Below are 19,326 nucleotides of genomic sequence, written 5' to 3' on the forward strand. Positions count from 1 at the left end.
ACAATCCTCTAAGTCTGGTTATCCAAAATAGCCCAATATAATTTTCAAAAAAACAACTAGCTAATGGGCACATGAAAATATTTCTGATCTTTAACTATAAAAATCAATATATAGCTGTTTATACAAGTAGTGGCAGCTTTAACTGTTCAGTCGTGTCTGGGTCTTGGTGACTTTATAGGCAAAGTCTCTCCATGCAACCCTGTCAAGCACAGCTTCTTTCAGTTGACACAACAAATCAGACATAGTCTTGTGATTTTGCTTCCTAATGATGTGTCTGGTTTTACGTGATTCCGCACTTCTCTGTTGGTTGCTCTTTCTGTCCATAGTATACACAACAATTTACAGTATGCTAATTCAAAGCTATCCATTTTTCTTCAATCAGCTATTCTTAGTATCCAACTCTCACACCAATACATCATTATAAGGAGACTATTGCTTCAACTAGCCTGCTTTTTATAATTATATCAATATTTCAATTTTGTGTTAGATGCTATAAAAAGATATTAATCTAGATGATCCCAAAAGATCCTCAAAAGAACTGTAGTACAAAACTTTCCAGACAGTCATAATGGTATTCCATAGTGGAACTGGGCTATATCAGTATTTTCCTATTATGAGCTTAGGTAACTTGTATTGGCATGGTAAGAATGAAAACATATAAAAATAATGCTTATAATCTTACAATAATTGCCAAGAGTCTATTACAGAGATGAACAAAGTCTATTTCTGTTTCTCAGGTGGCAATAATCAATATCTCTGATTTTGAAACTGAGCTAGGATGTACATGCACATTTCCCTAACAGTTAGTGACATAATGTGCCTGATTGTTAACTTGAATATATAAAAGGAAAATAGAGTTGCAATGATACTAGATCTGAATCTTCAACAAATTCTGGATTTCATAATGGAATGTTTTGTGTGTTGGTTTTAATTCTCATCTTAGCCTGAACAATACCTGCTATTCATTAGCAAATATCTTACTATACATGATTCACATGAAAGCATTGCCTGGCTCTGAAATGCTGAAATAAGGGAATTAGTAAATATTTTTAGGTTGAAGGTCATGACCATTTCACTAAAATAAGTAAGCACCTTGCACAGCAGTTCCAAAGCTTAGATTCCTGACTTCTAGTGAAACAACAATTTGTCTTTCATTTTCCTATTCCACCCCCCCCCCGAAATCCTTTTATTTTACTCAAGATTAGCTTTTAGAATGAAAAAGGCAAACATCTATTTAATTGGGGCAGTCCCGTATTCTTATTTTAGCACAATGCAAAGCTGGGGAAGGATCCAGCTTGTATTTGCTCAGAAAGGAATGTCAGGAGTTCATCTTCTGAGCCAAAAATTTACCAAAAACCTGACTCTCAGTCATTATGCCAAGAAATGAAGAATGTCCTGCTATGGCCAAAAAGGACAAGACATGTCAATGCTGGGGGGGAGGCGGTGGAAACTACCCCTAGTCTGCAGCTTTGACCTTGAATGGAGCTTGGATAATATCTTGTTAAGTTTCTTTTATTTATAGGAGGCAGTACACTCAAAAGACTATTTGCTTCATTTCTCTGAGCCATTTGAGCAGCACTGCAAGCTCCCTATGATATTGGTGGCATACGATCATTAACATTTTTATTAATTTCATTATTCTCCTCCTTGGAGAATTGACATTGTCATCAATGCCAGAGCCTCATTGTCTTACACACAGACACACAGACAGACACACAAACACACAAACACACACACACACAGTTTTCTGCAAATGTACCCTCCCCTCTGCCTGCTTTTGCAGCTGACTTAGGAGGCTGTTCTATTGATCCGGTTGAGCAGACTTCCTCTGCTTCCTTGCCTCTGTGCCTGATTCAGACTGCAAACCTCAGCAAGCTTGATTGCGGGCACTTGGGAAAGAGTTGGTTAGAGGGGATGGGCTAAAGGCAACCTCCAGGGTTGGATAATGGACTGCACCACAGAAGAGGATGGGGAGGGGGAAGGACGAGGGAGCCCCTTCCCAATTAATGCAGAAGCTTTATTCTATTGAGAAACCTCTCAGCCAATGAGATTAGAGCTCTGCAGAATACAGTGAGGTATGGGAGCCCTGGAGGGGCGGGTGGAAAAAGCAACTGCAGCATTTTTGAGCGACTGCCCTGCCGGCTTGAAGTCTTCAGCCCTATCGGACAGTGCACACATATGAGTGCATGTGCTAGCTCTCCACACCAGCAAGCAGTAAGTTTCACTTTCTTCCTTGTTCTTATCACTGTTTCCCACAGATACTTTGGAACGAGTCAAAAATCAGCTTGCTCTTTTCCTTTGACTTCTGTTGTAATGCCAAAGGAGCAGGGAGGGCTTCAGGACAAAAGAGATGGAGAGATGGAGAGGGAAAAAAAGCTGACAAAATGAACTGCTTTGATTTGCATTTAATTCTCTGCAGTTACTGGGGAAGCTGGAATAGATTCCTGGGTTGCACTGACCTGAATGGAGATTTCACATTAAGATCCTGGCAACTGAGTTGAGAATTCACTGTCCGTGGTGCTGACTAAACGGTCAGCTAAGTCATATATACCAAGAGTGCTGAACGAACAGCTTGTTTCTCTCTGTATGTGTATATGTGCTTGCATGAGTGGGAGTTGGAAGAACAGTGGAAGGGACAGTTCTCTTGTATTCAGAAGAGCCTATAAAATACTGACCAGTGATTTACTTCATGCTAGGGCAGAGTAGAAGAAACTGATGCAATAGAATGTGAGCACCAAAGGGATTGTTTTTAAAGAAAAAACACAATTATGGGTTTTTCTAGAGGGAAAATCTTAAGCACTACTTTGGTGTACACTGATTATGTGGCAGAATTTATCATAACCTCACACATTACCCCACCCAATTGTCAGTTATAATTTTGTTACATGGTTAAGAAAGTAAAGAGTAAAAAAACCAAATTGGAATATTTTATAAATGTGCAGGTCTCTACAAAGTCACTGTTCTGCATATAACCTGTTTAAGGGTCGCAAAAACATTGCAGATAAGCTTTTAGGTATGCAGTAAATCTCTGTTCACTTGATCTTTATCTCTTTAGCTTTAGATTCTCCAGTATGCTCAGATAGTGCACTAAATGCTCACCAGTTTCTCTGCCAAGAGTACTCTGCTAACTTTTCTGATGTAAGAGCCTGCATGTTGCAGAAACTCAAAAATCTAGATTTTCATTTCAGTGAGTTGAGATTTAAGGAACAACAAAAACTCAGTTTGAAATTAATTGGAAAAAAATTATTTCATTACATCAACATTTCAATGTTTATTAGAATAATATAATTTTGCATTTCATATTTAAGCCTGCCCACAGTCCTGGAGACAGAAATTCACTGTCATTGCTGAGAAGGTATGCTGAGTCAGCCATTTGATCACTGCTCAGCAGGGTACGTTTGTTATCGAAAAGGAAGAACAGGCTGTGTTGGGCATAGAACAATCCACTGCACCAAAAGCCAGAAGTATTTGTATTCAAATATGTTCAAATAGGTGGCTTGTAAGAAGAAAGTGTCAGAAGAAGGGAGGAGAGAACCTGTGATAAAAGAAACTGGGCACTGCATTTAAAAAATAACCTGGAAAAATATTCTAAAACAACTTTTCTATCTAGAACGTATTTGTTATAAGCATCTTCTTAATAGCTTTCGGTCTTCTCTTGGATGGTTTCAACTCAGGTTTACAGAGAGAAGGAAAATTATGATAATTTCTCTATGTAATTTTGTACATAGGTCCAAAATCGGAGAAACAACCAGGAGAAAGATCAGTGTGGCTCTCCATGATTACCATTAGTTCGAAAAAAATGTATGCGGTCTTATGAAAATAGCTGCTAATACACACCAATGCACCATTGAATGAAAGGCTTTATTTTAGCTTTTATTTTTTTAAAATAAAAAGCTATCCAGCTCCTTGGGAAGAGCTCAATAGGTAGATAAAGATGAGAAATTCAATCTAAATATCTGGACGACTGTGCAACCAACTCAAATAACAATAATGATAATCCATTATCATTTTCATTATTTAAAATTGCTCCATTGCCATGTATAACACTGCCTCATGCTCAAGGGCAGGAAAGTGCCCTAGGCTCTTCTGCTCCCTGGATTTACTTCTCAGGGGATGCAAGTTGAATTAATAAAAGTTCACATTGCCTTTATTATTATTGTATGGATTACAAGCAAACATTACTTCCTAGTATGTGTGGCTCATCTTGAAACTTCACCCTTTGAAAAATGGCTAGTATTGTTATTCAGTTGTCAGTAACATGGGAGAAAATGAGGCTGTCCAGGAGAGTATATACTGAGAAACTTGCTACTAGTTTCTGCCAACAACTTTTGGTCAGATGGTTAGTAAATACTATGAAGTGCATGGTAATAATATATCAACAGACAGAATAATCTGAATTAATCCTGAAGGAATGTGAAAAAGTCTTCCTTTCCTTGGAGGTCATAATGCTGCAGTGTACTGCATCTACTTGAATAAGCCTGTATATCTATGCTACAAATAGCAGCAACAGAGAATCAATATAAGCTTCTCTCAAAAATAAGTTCAACTCTACTGATTTATTTCTGTCAAGTGACCAATTCAATTCCAGAACTGGGAGGATCATTCTAGTGATTAAAGGGTTTTGAGATTCTGCTTGCAATCTGTGTTATGTTCCTCATCTAAAACAAACAAACATCCTAGTATACAGTGGAGACGACTCACATAACCAAAGGAATGGGAGACTTCAAGCTTGTCGATTCTGCTTTTTCGTTTTTTACTCGAAACCTTAGATTCTGCAGAGGGAGCCAGATGAAGAAGACAGTCACTTAGAATTAAAGATTTCTGAACTCAGGAATATATGTTGAGTATAGCACAGAATGTAACTCATAGTTCATCCTTGCAAAAATCCATTTTATTTAATACAAGTTCTTTTTAATTTTAGCACTTTAATTTAAGGCAATCACTACCATCATTAATCAGTAACCAATTGTTCCAGTAATCTACCAACCTCACTGTGTAATTTCCAGTTTAGTCAATTTGACACTATTATTTAGTTTGACATTATAAAAATGGTCATTATTTCAGTTTATATTGTACAATCTGTAGTTGATAGAGATGACCAGCATTCATTGAGTTCCATCCATGTATGAAAGAACAACATACTGTGAAGTAGTTGCTTCTGCATCTTCCAAAACAACGTACGGAAGGAAAGTTTAGTCTGTTGCTCTATATTATAAGGTCATAAAATCAAACATTTTTCATTGTTCATCTAATTATAGTTTACTCAATTAGCCAAATTTAATGTGTTGATACAATACATGTATATTGTGGGCTGGATTTGGATAAAATGTTAGGCAAAATTGTGTTTGATTAATTTGGGATTTAGTAGTATCAGCATTATTGAGAGTGAAATCTTATTTTGATTTTGAATTAGAGTTTAACTGTAAATAATTGCCAGTTTTTAATTGTATATAATTGTAAATAATCATGCAGAAGAAAAGTTCTCTGATACGTCTCTTTCTTAACATGTAAGATTGGTAGGTCTATTAGATCTGGACTGCAAAAAATCCTAACAACCACTGAATGTTAGCAAGAAGATATTAGAAGTTCTAACACTTGTTGTCATCTAGTGGTCTATTTTTTATATAAAATTGATATATCTAAATATTGGGGCACAAATATTAATAATACTGCATTTGTTAGGAAGTTGTTGAGCTGATTGTGATGGATCAACTTTGCAGAATCTTAGAGAAAGCAAATTATCTGGACCCTTTTCAGTCAGGGTTCAGGGCCCAGGTTTTGAATGGAGACAATGCTGGTTGTTATCTTATGGAGTCCTGGATACAAGTAATGATCTCTTCTTCTCTTACTGGACTTCTCAGTGACTTTTGATACATCAACTGATATTGGACCAATCTTCAGAGGTCAGGAATAGGTGGCATTGTTCTGCAATTATTCTGCTGCTTCTTCATTGGATGGAGGCTGAAAGGGTCTGGATAGGAAAGAATAGACTGATTTGACCCTAGCAAGTCTGAGTTGCTGTGAGTACATTGGGATTTTCAGTCATTATCAGTTGTTCCATGAGGACTCTGTAAGAGAGGTTTCTGACTTGAAGATCTTCTTGACTCATGGCTCCTGCTGAAACAAGTGAAAATTGTGGCTAGAGAGACCTATGCCCAGCTTTAGCTGGGGTTCCAGTTGTAATCCTACCAGGAGCAGGAGTATTTCATATTATTATTGCCCCCTGGCTAACTATTGTAATGCACTGTAGTTGAGGATGTTCTTAAAAAGTATTTGGAAACTATAACTGATTCAAAACATAATATCAGTTCTGCATCTCCTGCATTGTATGCAAATTGGTTTCTGGATGAAATTTAATGTACTGGTTTTAACTTTAATGACTTTAATGACTTGATCTTGTATATCTGCAGAACTATCTGCTCCAACCAAGACCAGCCTAACCAATTATATCAAACAAAGAGAAACTGTTACTGATTCCCACATTTTGGGGATGTCCTCTGGGGTTAGATGAGGAAATAGTCCCTTCCTTGTTGCTATTTTGGAAGCAGTTCCTCAAAGGAGTCTTTTCTTGATTTTATTAAGCTATCTTCATTTCCTTTTTTATTTATAAATTTCTGTTTGAGTGGTGTATGAGAGTGGAGTTTTACTGCTTATAAAACAGTGGAGGTTTTATTTGTTTTTATATTTTATATAAGCTGCCAACAGTCTGTGGGCTTTAAATGGACTGAAAAACAAAGAAACAAACCTTTCTGTAAATCCTGCTGAAAATGATAAAGACCTTGTTGTTTTTTAGAAGACAAACAAAAAGGAAGAAGTGGTGATACAAAACTTGGAACCATAAGCATTTTATGATGTCAGAGGGAAAAGAGGGCTAATTTAGCTATACTGACTGAACTGTTTTGATTTTTTTTTAAATCATAAACAAAACTAATTTCACCAATGTAATGATAAATGCAATGAATGTTTAAAAAGAATAAACAAGTGCAGGTTAGAAATACCCCTTTGTCCCCAAATTAGTGGTATATAGTCAAGACACCAAATCAAAGTGTCAAGTATACAAGAGCACTGTTAACTTGCAGATTGTGGTCCTTCTGTGGCCCATCCACTTGTTCTATATAAGTTTGTGTCAAAGAGTCATAGTGTATTCATGGTCAAAGTGAATTTGGAATCTGGATTCCAGTGCAGCAGTTTCTTAGCCATGACATTAGGCATAGTTGCAAAATGATGTAAGTATTGGATTATTAATTCTAATAACTGAGTCATCACCATGTTTAGCTGCCATGTCTCAGATGCAGTGCTATTTTTTTTCTTCATAGTTTCATATCTGTAATGGGATTTTGATAACATCAATCATCCTAACGTGTTGGCTAAACTAAACTTGGAACAATTACTAGTTCATTAATCAAATCTTGGAAGATTATTTAGACTCTGCTCAGTTTGACTTGCCTGTGCCTCAATGCCTCAACACACAAAACTTCAGCTCTAGAGGACTTTGTTTCTTGTAAATGGTTTTGCATGCTAAAGTGCAGCTGGTCTGAATCCAGTGGATCTGAAAGCCAACTTTGCAAATATTTAATTCATTCAACCATGAATCAGCAATTTAAAAATGAAGAAAACAAACGCTGATAAACGCTGTCCTCATCTTAGGAGAACAAAAGGGGAAGATAGAGTTTAATTTTCCAAATGGAGCTGATTTTATGTGGGATTCTTTTCATTTCCATAATGTCATAAATTATATATAATAAAGTATGATATTCTAGAAGAATATTTCCCTAACTTGTGCAATTCCCATTATCCCCAATTAATCTCCTTTTTATGGAATTAATTTCTGCCTAATGTTTCATTAACCACTATCTGGAGAAAACAAAACAAAACCGAAAAGCTCCAGAAAAAGATATAAAAATGAAAGCAATATGCTGGCATCCTTTTTAACTGTGACCTTATTTTCATGACCTTATTTTTAAATGGGACAAAGAACATGATAACCAGAATACAAACAACAAATTAATGCTTCTAAACATTATATACAGACATACAGTAAATGGATTTCCAAGAATCTTTTGTTTCAAGGATAATTCAATGAAATTTAAATACTGGGGGACTGATCTGTATTCCTTTTAAGAATGTGAATTATTGTCAATTTCTCATACTTGAAAATAGGGGATTTCAAATATTGGCAGACGGATGACTGATCTTTATTTCTTTCAAGCATGTGAATTATTGTCACTTTGTCATTTGTGAAAATAAATTTGGTGGGGGACAGTATTAATTAAATCTAAGAAATCAAGCTATTATAAGAAATTTTCATCACATTATTTGAAGTGTGGGAAAGACACTGTGTCCTTATGTGAGAGGTGTTAATCTTAATCTTGCCCTCTCTATGAGACAATTTACTATTTCATGCCCAATTTTAGAAATAAGAAGCCAAAGGAAAATTTAATAATATTTATTCATAATCCAAATCCATAGTTTCATAGTTTACATAGTTACTATGAAAACATTCATAATAACACAGACACAGATGCAAATCAATAAAAACCTATCTGCCCAGGCAAATAAAAACAATTTTAAAAAGGCTCTGCCTAAGGTGGGTGGAAGGAAGTGGAGACACTGCCTCTCTCCCAATTTAAAATACCCTTGCAATGTGCAAAACACCAGCCTTTTCCTACAATGGATGCTGTAGGACAACTCTGCTACGAATAGTCCCCATTCACATATGCTGTTTGGTTTCTACTGACACTAACTGTGGCTGCTCTCATCTGCTCAGTGAAAGCTAGGGAGAAATCATTGTAAGATGATGGCTTCTTGCAATAACTGCTTGGGAGTGTGTGGAAAACAATTGTGTGATTTAGTCAAGCAATGAGCACGTGCACACACAGCTGTCAGAACTGTGAGGTAAGCTACAAGGATTAGTGGGAGCTCAAGTTGTGTGCCACTATAGAATAACCATAGAATACAAAAATGATCCAGTGGATAAGAAAAAGCATTTTCCTCTATTGCCATTTTTAAAATTAAGTGTTTTCTTATTTCCTACATTTAAGTACCACAGTAAAATCAAAATGAACAATGCCAACTATTCTGTAAAATAGAATGTTGAGGGGCAACATTGAATTGTTGGAAAAATGCTTAAGAGGTTGTATGAAATAAGATCCACAATTTGCAGGTGCAAGGATGCAAAGTAGGCAAGTTGGATCACACACTTGATAAGGGTTGAGAATTTCATAATTAAATGCACTTTCTTATTTGGAGAAGAGGCGGTCCTTGGTTTTTCAGCCATACTTACATTACAATTTTTTCCTGTGTCAAGATGGTTGGAAAATCAACATTCAGAGGGACAACTGGAGTAATCTCTGTGGATTATGAAAAGGGGATTAATAGTACGATAAAATAACAGAAATTTAAAAGCTTGTCAAAATTCACCTCTGACCCATCTAAGATTAAACAAAATCAAAGCAGGATTGCTTGCTTGCTTGCCAGCCTGCCTTCAATCAGCTTTAAATTCCTTCCCACTGCTAAAGGAACACTTGAACCTCTTGATTCAGGAGTGTCCACAGGGCGCATTTCAAAACAGTCAAGATCATGGCCATGACAGTACAACTGAAGTCCTGCCCATTTTTATGTGCATTGTACATTGTTTACTATACTCTGTGGTACCCCTCTCCTGATTACAAAAATTGCAGACCTCCTGAGCTAGAATACTGCTCTTCCTGTTGGCCATCTGATTATCATGCCGACCTTGCTTGAAGAAAAACTGGTCATTGATTTCCCTGCTCCCATTAATGGGAGGAAAGCAAGTAACCAGATCCCTGCCAGCCAGCTGACTAATTTCTGATCATCAGTTTTCTGGCTTCTCATGTTTAAAATGTAGCAGGAAGCTAGTAAGGGGAGTGGAGAGGATAAAGTGAAGGTGTGAGAGCTGTGTAAGAGACTGCAGTGTGTGTGTGTGTGTGAGAGAGAGAGAGAGAGAGAGACAGACAGACAGACAGACAGGCAGACAGACATGGGAGCATAAGTGCTTGCTGTGAATTAATTCATATAACCCTCCCCTCCAAGTTCACAACTTGCATGGCACTTAAAAAGGAAATCCTATCAATCCCTTACCTTTGCACTTAGATGGTGCTATTTGGTGTCCTTTGGATGCTTGGCAATAGAGTTTAAGTGAATCTTACAACCTGGCTGGGTTTGCTCATGGCAAGTTCTTTAGGGAAATAGCTTTGTTGAATTCTGTGTTGCTTGGACTTCCTTTCCTCCCCTTTGTGTGCTCATGCAACAGAAGGTATAGTAGCAGAAGGAAGCTCGTATATCTGCCCAGTGGGATGCCTGGCAATGCTGGATTTATTTTGGAAGGCCATGACTAACGCTAATAAAATGGACCACAGCAGACCATGCCCTGGAGAAATATCCCCATTGCTGTGAATTTATTCATTCTCCCATTATACAATGACTTTGGGAATCTCACCAACATAGCCCCTGACAGAGTTTCTAGAGATGTTGAAATACTTTGCACACCATATTTGTATTATCAGCTTGTCTACCTTTGCTCACATGGATTGAGAACCTACTGGACAATTTTTTTTACCAATTCCAGCACAATGTCACTATAAACTATCAGAAATAAGAACATTTAGGATTGTAAACTGCAAGCTTCTGGTATGTGATATGCTGTGTTGAATTATATGTATACTTCTTGTCAAAAGGCCAAAAATGAAACAGTGTCTTTACTGCCTTCCCTGCAAAAAAAGCAGTATATAGATTGAACATTGCAGTTTGTCCCCTGAAAATTCTCATAGACCATTTCAATATACACCCTATATTTGATGAGTCTATGTTTGTTACATGAATATGTATTCTCAATAGATTTGATTTTTTTTGTATTTCACTTGGTAACAAATTTTATTTCTTGCAGTACATTCAGGTTTGCCTTCAACTACCTTGTAAATCTTTTGTGTGAGAACAGCCTTTTATGTTAGCTACATTTAAAAGTACATATTTAGTAATGTAACATGGAGAAATGTTTTCTGTTTTTCCCTGGTCTGAGTTTCAACTCTCCATTTTCAATAAGATTACTAATATGCAAAGCATATTGTTAAAAGATTTTCTTTAAGAATATTCAAGAAAACACTAACTCCTCTTTTGAACAGCATGCATCTTATAAACTGAATGAACACACATACACTTTCTTGTGCAAAAAATCTGCAATAAAGATATTTTAGCAGCACTGAGGCAGGATGAAAACTGTGCACTGGGACATTCACATATACTTTATAAGATAAATAACCCTAAAAGGGGAAATGACAGCTTGCTAAATCTCAAAGTTCCATCTCTTGTGAAATATGGAAGAACATGCAATCATAAATTTGGATTTATGGAGGTTTTTTTTACCTTGCCCAGGCCACTGAACTATGTCCAAGTCATCATGTTCTGAAATTATGGATTATGACTTATTTATAAATTCAACTGTCTTCTTATAAGTCATGTCCTCTTATAAATGCTATACTATGGGTCATATTTGTTTATTAACATTGAAAAACGTCAGATCTCTGTAGGAAAATTTGTTACTTTTTGCCTGCTTGTTTATCCAATAAAGTACAGTACTTTCTTATTAAGATCAAATTTGAACAATAAAAAGTCCACATTTCCAAGGAGCATAGCTGAAGAAAAATAAGATTAGCCATATTTACACATATAGGTTTTTTTTAAAGAAGTCTTAAGACAAAAAAAGACCCTGGAGCTAGTACATGCCAGTGTACATTGGAAGGCTGTTAACATCTTGGCATGAGAAAGAATATTATTGCATTCATTTGATCTGAATTTTCATAGAATTGCCAAATTATCATTGAAACAACTGACAAAAAGAAAATCCACAGAAGTACCACATTAACTGGATTGCAATATCATTTACAAAGGGGGGTGTTCGCTTGGCCAGTAATAACCTAACCTAGAAAAGACAGTAACTAGGCTGATCTGGCAAGTTCCCTTCAGCTGCAGTGTATTTTCCTAGGATCTCCTTGTTTCCTTAACCACTGAGATCGTGGTTGTTCTGACTTGCTTTTAGAAAGTGCCATTTTAGCAGATCAAGTCATGACTTAGGCTATGCTGATTGCTATGTATTGGTTCCTTGGCAGCAGACATAACAAAAACACCTTCTGAGCTTGTGAGGAAGCTCCATCTGCTGCAGCCTGTTAGGAAAATATGCTTTCTGCAGTTGGGGAATGCCCTCTGAATTCTAACTTAAGGGTGGATGTGTGATTTCTCTTCTTAAATACAAAGTTGCAAACAAAAAATTATAAAAGACATCAACCCTATCACCTGGCAACTGGCAAAATGTAGCATTTTTTCCTGTAAGGCTACAGTTGGTTAAATGAGAATAACCTGTGATTGCAATGGTCCTTTCATAAATTAAATGTAGTAATTCCGACATGTCCTTGAACTGAATGCCTCCTTGAGACTGTGGGGAACGCATGCATCTGTGAACCATGGAAGGAACTGGAAATATTCCTGAAAATAACTGAACAGCTGGCAATGGTTAAAATGATTGATGAGTTTATAACCAGTATCCCGTTCTTCCCTGCTCTATCAATCAAAGTGCATTTTTGGGTGCATACTGTTCCCGGTATGCTCAAAACTGTACTGTTTGTTCCAGATTGCTTAGATCTACTAATCTATCAAAGAAATGAACACTATAACAAAAGCCAACTTACCATTATCAGCTTCCAGGATCTCATATTTTTATGGAAATTTAAAAAAGCTAAGAACCGGGAGCTTCCGGTTTGAGTCTCTTCAGCGATAGACCAAAATCTGTGATCGTGCGTTGTTTAAATCTGTGCTCGCCACCAGAGCTCCCCGAGCCGGCTGGTTTCGGGGCTAAGCCACCCCGTAGAGGTGGTGAACAAGGGGGAGACTGCCAGCAGGGTCGACGAGAGCCACATCTCTCTTCCCCAGCTGGCCATTACTCCCTTTCCCGAAGGCAGTTGCAGCAGTGGTCAGAAATGGCCACCTCAAAGAAGAACTGAACCAGAAAAGAATGTGCAGGAGGAAGATAAGAAGAGAAAGTTTTGGTCAACCGTGTTAAACCGAAAAAGCAACAACATAAGGTACCCTGGAATTTAAATTAAACAACATTGTTCCCAAAGAAGATTTTGAAGCTGTGAAGGAGAGAGAGAAGGGAAAGGATTAAGTTTTTTTTTCTTCCCTTCCTTATACTGACAAGCCAAGAGACTTAAGCAAGAAATTGAAAAAAAAATCCATTTTGACATTAATAGGCATCTAAGCTGAAAATAAAAGTCAAAGAGATAATAAAGATTTCTGGATATTTAAAAGTTTTTAAAAGCAGGAAAGGAGAAAAAAAAAGAATAAAAGGGCAAGATCTGGAAAAATGGAGGAGACTGCCTGGAACTAAGGAATGGAACTGTAACTAATAGGAACCTACAGTGAAATTTTAACAAGATTCCTCAAAGATATATAGAAAATATGACTAAAATGATGGATAAAATATTTACTGTAATGTAGTGGAATGTTTGTTAATAAATAAATGAATTAAAGTGAATAAGAGAATTAAATGGGAACATTTTAATTATTATTAATGATTTATAAAAATATAAGTGAGAAATATGGGGGGGAAAAGAATTAACTGGAAAGTTTATAAGTGTTCCCAAGGAAGTATGATATTTAATTGAAAAGAAATGTTAAAGATGTTAAGATTTTAATGAATATTAATGATAGAATTGAATTGGAATGGAATGTTTATATATATATATATAACTGTTTATATATATAAACAAACATATATATATCAAGTCCCACCCCCACTGGCAGTTAAAAGGAGGAAGCAGCTGCAATCTCACATTACTCTGAGAAGCACAGAGCCGGAGACAGAAGCCTGAAGATGATGAATGAGACTTCATCGAAACGTTGCCTAGATACTTTGAATCTTACGCGGGAGAAAACCAACAACCAAAGATCCACATATAAATACCCAGAACCTCAGAAAACATATATATAATTTATATATATATATTCTTTTTAAGAATATAGTATGTATTTTAAGAACGTACCAAGCAGAATTTGATTGGAAGTTATGTATTATATTGAATGCTATAATTTTAAAGGTATACATTGAAGCTTAAATAAGAGCTTGAATGGATAAAATTAAAAGATATAAAGGTGTCATACTCCAATTGGTAACTACAGGGGAAAAAATTGTTTAATGAGAAAAGATAATATGAAATTGAAACAGGACAGACAAAAGTATAAATATAATGATTTGAATTGAGATGAGATGAGATAATTAAAATAAAGTTGAGAAAATTAAAAGAGGGGAAAAACTATGTAGAAAATATAAAACAGTAATAAGATATGGAATAGAATATAAAAATGAGCATGAAATTGAGTTTTGTGTCTTTATGAAGAAGTGATAACCTGGGACCATGCTATTTTCAAAAAAAGATGTTTTATTTGTATTTTGTTTTTGTGAAACCCCAAATAAAATTTCAAAAAAAAAAAAGCTAAGAGCCTTCAAATTTTGCATTACAGCATTCTAGGATCCAGTATGAGAACAAGAGAAAAGGACAGTGAAGACCAGAGAAATAATCATTGACTTACTGCAGTGAGGGTAGAGCTGCTGAAAACCATGGCTTAGATACATGTGACATGATTTTTTAATATATAAGGAAAAGAAGGGAAACAACAGCAATGAGGAATGTTATGAGAATATTGCAGTTCATGAAAATTGACTCTATTCTTCATATTTATGGAACAAAATATAGGAGAAAGCTACCCTCCTGGTGGGTAGGTTATATATAATGGGATGAAAACAATCCAGACTAAACCATGAGAAACTATTTTCATCCTCTGAACCAATCCAGTATATTACAACCCAAACCAGACTTTTACATCTTTAATCATAGCCATGTAACAAATAGATGCAATAGAGATTATTGAGTTTGAAATGATGGTGTCATGCTGCAAAATGATTAGGCCCTTTCTAATTCCAGCCTGACAGCCAGTTTGCAGTAGTGACACAATGGCACAATGGTAGAAACCAGAAGATTATGAATTCTAATCCTGGTTTAGGCATAAAGCAAATCATTATTTTTCAGACTTAGGCCAGGTTTTTTTTTTTTAGCCCTAAGAAGACGCCAATGGGAAACCACTTTTGAAAACGTTCCATAGAAAATTGCAGGTTTTTGTCTAGGCAATTGTCAAAAATCAAAACTGATTTGAAGGCACTAAAAACTAATATGTTGATTATATAGAGCTTAAAAAGTACTGAGCCCAGAACAAAACTTTATGGACATTTCTTTCCTGTTTTCCATTTGGAAACCATTCTTTGTATAGCATCTACCAATATATACCTCTGGTTTGATGAGTTTTGAGAATAAAACACTAGGTTAGTCATATATCCTATTGCAAATATTTTTGCCTTCATTGGTGTTTAAAAACTTGGCAGATGAAAGGACTGTTGGGATATGTGGCCTGCAACATTTACTAAGGATGATCTTCCATAACACAAAAATCAAGCCCTATTTCTTTAAATATAAAAACTCATGATGTTTTTATTGTACTGAAATACCTTACTACCAGTTTTGTACAGTTGTACTAAAATAATCACATGTCTTATTCATTATTTTAAATAGCCTTCTGGCTTTCTCGTCATGGATATTTTTGGATTAAGAAACAATATCATACCTCAGCTAGCTATTATCTCCCAGCATACTTCAAGTCATATTTATATCAAGCTATTGCAAAGAAATTACTAATTTCTTAATATCTTGCCTGCAGATAAACAGTTCTTAATGTATTTCAGTATTTCTAACTGGTTAATTTATCAATGTTAATTATTTTTTATTCCTCTATATTGCCTGAGAATTTCAAATAGGATGAACAAGCAAAAATTGCACCTGACTTTTAGGCCTCAACTAAGATAATATCTTAACAATGACAAACTTTTGGCAGTATCTTTTGGCAGGGTTTTAAGTATCTGCTATAAGGTTTCTGAGCCATCTCAGTTCTCCAAACAGCTTTCTTTAATTCTTGGTGGCTAGGTATATGTGCAAAAAAAATATTAAAGTGTACTTAAAAATGTAAAGTGTGAATATTAAAGATTTAGAAACATTTTATCATATACAAATACTCATTAGAGTAGAGTATCAACTTTAAATACCACCTTGAGAACTTCTGCCAGGTTCTGGCCGCCACGCTTTTAGGATTGAGATAAGCTGGAACGGATTCAGAGAAGGGCAATTAAGTTCCTGTGAAGATGCCGGACATGTTTAGTTTTTAATAGGAGTACTCTAGAAGTACTTTTCATTTATAGTAACTGAAAAGATGTCACACACATAAAAATCATCCTGTTTTGTATAATTCCATGGTGCTTCTCTCAAAATAATGGCTTTAAGTTACAGTACACAGAGGCACTTCCAACTGAATATTAGGGAAATCTTATTAAGAGCAGTTTTATAGTCAAATCAATGAACCAGAATGAATTCTCCCTGACTGTATGTGTGCAAGATGTTAGACAACCATTTGTTGGGTATGTTTAATTTGGCTTCCTTTCCTAGGCAGGGGTTAGATTTGATTTTAATGTCCCTTTCAATTCTGCACTTCTGACACAATAGTATACCAAGTGAGCAGAGTAGCAACTGTGCTTTCTTCAACAATATTGATGAAGCCTGAAATGGATATTCTCTGCCTGTTTACTCACGCAAGAGTGTTTCCAAATTATGCTCTGTGTTGGTAAAAGATAGCTAGGCAAGACAAGAAAGATACTGTTCAGACTTAGACAAAATATTGTTTTTTTTCTTTTCTATCATAAAATGTTATGATCTACAATAGAGACTTTGTTAGTTGTATCATATGCTTCTTATATTGTTCAGGCAACAGTCAAACAATCTTGCAATGACAATACTCACTTATAAACTATGCTATAACATTCTATAATGTTGTGTGCATACCATGTGAGCAGAGCAACAACTGTGTGTATGTGTGTGTGTATGTGTGTGTGTGTGTGTGTGTATACTCATATATGTATATATGTGTGTGTGTCTGTGTGTCTGTGCAAGTATGTATACATGATATGTTTAGCACAGTACTCAACTGCTGATATGATATATTCTTTGCTTGCATCTGCAAAGGTTACCCTAAATGTGTGTCTAACAGAATATATTGCAACTTATTCCAATTCAGTCTCTTTATGAAATTTCACAGTGTCAGAAAATTTTCATCTATTAAACCTGAATAGATTTAGGATCTAATAGAATTAAATATCTGAGAAAGTGCCATCAGTCTAGAGCAAATGCATAGCAAGCAGTCCAAATTTGAAGGCCACACGTGAATATCCCTTATTCATCGTGCAGTTTGCATAGCCTTGGCAAGCCCAGATCATTTTTCCTCAGTGTCCAACCAGTCAGCCATTAGCTGGCTGGCAGAGATGGAAATTGCTGTTCTCCCCCTTCTCTCTCTCTCTCTCTTTTTTTTTTTTTTTGTTAGAAGCTGCAAATTAAAATTAATTTTACTCAAGGTTCGCAGCAGTTCTTGAAAACAAGACTACTATTTCCTCATGGTTGACAACAAATTGATCATATTATCCAGCTAATGACTGATCTGGCTGGTAGAGAGATGTGGGAAGAACACGAAAGGATAATGAGAATTAAAGATATTAATGTAGTTGCCAATGTATGCATACATAATCGGCAGAATATAATAGGGTATGGGTTGCTTTGTTAACAGTGGTGTTTTTTTCCATTGGGGAAGAGGCTAGGATTGCTGATCTCTTCTTTCTATGATTGCTTTATCATTCCATGTTGGTCCTCTAAACCATGACTACCTTAGGCAACCACTTTCTTGTAAAATATGGGAGTTTCATTATTCACACCTCATTCATTTCACAAACAATATCATAAGAGAAAAAACATGACCATCATAGATCTATGTTCTTCTACAAAGCACTTACAATATCGGTAGATATTATATATCTTAAGGGTATGCTTTCCTTCCATATCTATGCAATTACATTTTTCTAGGTGTAAAGTGTGATCAATTCAAAATGTGGTTTATTCTCTACTATACAAAACATCATCAGTAGGTTTGAGTTGCTGGGAACAACAGAATCTACAACCTGTCCTTCCATTCCATCTGGATAGTCTTATGCTAGAACAGTGGTCGCCAACTAATGGGCCTGGGACCACTGGTAGGCCGCAAGAAAATTTTGGTGGCCTGCGGAGAAATGTCACCCACAAAACACCCCACAAAGCAATTAATCCAGGCTGCACGGGAACACAAGACTGTGCCGCCCACATGGCCCGCGGGAACACAAGTCTTGCATCGCTTGCATTGCAAACGACACAAGGTAGTGAGGGGAGGGGGAAAGGGCAGAAGGGGGGAACTTATCCTACTCACCCCACAACCTCATCTGTCCACTGGGCTGCTTCTTTCTGCTTTATTCTTCTGTTCTTGGCTGCATGCAAAGAAAGCAGCAAGTCTTTCTTTTACTCCCCCAAACTGCCAGAATGAGTCTTTAGGGCCCTGCAAAGCATCTTGCTCTCTCTCTCTCTCTCTCTCTCCCCCCCACCAATGTTAGCAAGCCACCGCCAGTCAAAATTCATATTAGTGGTCCGCAGGATTTAAAATTATGAGTTTGGTGGTCCCTGAGGTCCAAAAGATTGGTGACCTCTGTGCTAAAAAACAGAACAGTGAGTATCATCATGAAGAATTCTGTTTTAAGTGCCAAAGATGGATTTTGCACATTATCTTTCTTTTTCTTTACATTGACTTTTCTTCCCATTGCTCTCAATAAGAAGGAACTAAATGATGCCAGTTCCAAAGCTTATTTCCTTTTCTTAGCATTTGGGAAGCAGAATAGATGAGCTCCAAGTTTTGTAAAACCAAAACTTTTCTTGATCCACCTATGATACGACACTGCTTTTTACCTTATAAACTCCTACTCACCTAATTTAATAGAACTACTATTCCATAGGAGATCTTTTCTTATCTACAAGAGGACTTTATTGTGCTCTGAATTGAGGAACGTTGACTGCTGAAATTGTCATTATTAATATCACAACATGTGCACATTAATTTATATGGTGTTTTAAAACATAAAAAGCTGTAAAAGACAATTGGACTTCTATTGCTACTTTTTGCATTGTGGTTAATAGGAATTATCTCAAAGAAATTGTTCTTCTGCTGTCTTTGGAATTTGCTTAATAATTTTGTAGGGTCCCAATGACACTCTATGTCTTCTAACAGAACAAGAAATCCAACATAATGTCATTGTGCTGTGTGAAATCTCATCATAGTTTTTCTTGCTGTTAGAATTGTCTGCAGCTA

This window comes from Pseudonaja textilis, chromosome 3 (genome assembly GCF_049901715.1).
Source record: "Pseudonaja textilis isolate UNSWEBS1 chromosome 3, rPseTex1.2, whole genome shotgun sequence".
Lineage (NCBI taxonomy): Eukaryota > Metazoa > Chordata > Lepidosauria > Squamata > Elapidae > Pseudonaja > Pseudonaja textilis.